We start from the raw sequence: 1,990 nt of genomic DNA on the forward strand, positions 1-1,990 counted from the left end.
TCCTCATCCGTCTAAGCATGCCCGATTACCAGCAGGGCTTAGGGCTTCCCGCACCCCGTCAGAAGCCCGATAAAAATTCGCCCATAAGCCTGACTAACTGGTATGTATGTATACATACATATATTATATATATAAAATATAAATATATTATATATATATAAAATATAATATAAAGTAAGATATATAAATTACATAAATTTTATATATATATATATATATATATATATATGTACAGTATATATATATATATACATATATATATATATATATATATATATATATATATATATATATATAGAGAGAGAGAGAGAGAGGAGAGAGAGAGAGAGAGAGAGAGAGAGAGAGAGAGAGAGAGACATATTGGTTCCGCCTGGGGCTCTGATCCCGAGGTCGTTAAGAGAATCCAGACATTAATGCAGGGCTGGGGAGTCGGGACTCTGAACATCCGACTCCGACTCCTATAATATTTTAGAACCGACTCCGACTCCAATTTAAAAAAAAAATAAGAATAATTAAATATTTCTATATAATTTTCTTATTCTATGTTGCCTATTAGGCAAAATAGCATTTAATCACTGCCAAGTGAATCATCAGGATAATTTCAAAGTATGTATGTGTGTGTTTCTCTACTGTGTATGTGTGGACTATGTGAGTAATACATACATACACAGGCAAGGCTATGCCTTCATTTCTTCGATATATATTTCCTATAAAATAGTTTTTATTTGCTCATCTGAAAAAAAGGGCATGACTAATATTCATTATCATGGGAATTGGATACATAACGATACAGCCTACTAGACTGTAGTCCATTTCTTTTAGCGATGCATATTTGCACCGACTCGCAGCGGTGCCCTTTTAGCTCGGAAAAGTTTCCAGATCGCTGATTGGTTGGACAAGATAATCCCAACCAATCAGCGATCACGAAACTTTTCCGAGCTAAAAAGGCACCGCTGCGAGTCGGTGCAAATATGCATCGCTAAAAGAAATGGAGTATAGTAAGTAATTGTTTTATTGAAAACATTTCACGTAATTTCTTGGATTCAGCTTTTCCTAGGCTACACGAAACTGTAATCAAAACACCTGTCATTTCACGATGTTTACATATAAATAATGACTTAATTCTAAGATTATTCATATACGTGATGCAGAAAACTATGAATAAGTAACAACTCCTACCTTTTAAATGGCTAATGGTGACTAAATGAAGAGAGAACAGCTGATCGCATGTATTATATTATTGTTTTGGTTTGGTTTATGGACGAGAGATGGCAGGAGCTATATGTGTTTCCCAGTGACTGCCTTTATTCAAGAGGGTGTTAAAGAAAACGGCGGGTAATATGATCCCAAAAGAGAATATTTCTCCAGCGCAAAAATTTTATGTATCAAAAATATATGTGGCTTATTTGAATATGAAAAACACGTCTAAATGTGCAAAAATTTATCATATATATATACATATATATATATGTATATATATATATATATATATATATATATATATATATATATATATATATATATATATATATATACACACAAACACACACACACACATATATATATATATACACAAAAATCTATATTAAAAACCACCATCAACTTCTTAATTAGCATCGTAAACTATAACAACCCAACGCCAAAAAAAAAATGCATATCTTTAAATAACTAAAAAATTCAACTCATAAAGAAAATCAAATTACTAATTAATAAAAAACAAAAATTGCTCTCATATACAACATAACTGATTACGACACATCCGGAGAACGACGTCCGAGGCGTAAACAACGAGAACGCAACGGCCATAAATATCCTCTTCAGGGTCATGACTAAGAATTGCTATTAATCTAAGTCGACCACAAAGCGCTATTAATATTGGCGTAAGTTTTATATTATTATTATTATTATTATTATTATTATTTGATTATAATTACTATTATAAAATTGTCATTATTATTATTATTACTTTTATTATTATTATTATTATTAT

This window comes from Palaemon carinicauda, chromosome 5 (assembly GCF_036898095.1).
Source record: "Palaemon carinicauda isolate YSFRI2023 chromosome 5, ASM3689809v2, whole genome shotgun sequence".
NCBI classification, from domain to species: domain Eukaryota; kingdom Metazoa; phylum Arthropoda; class Malacostraca; order Decapoda; family Palaemonidae; genus Palaemon; species Palaemon carinicauda.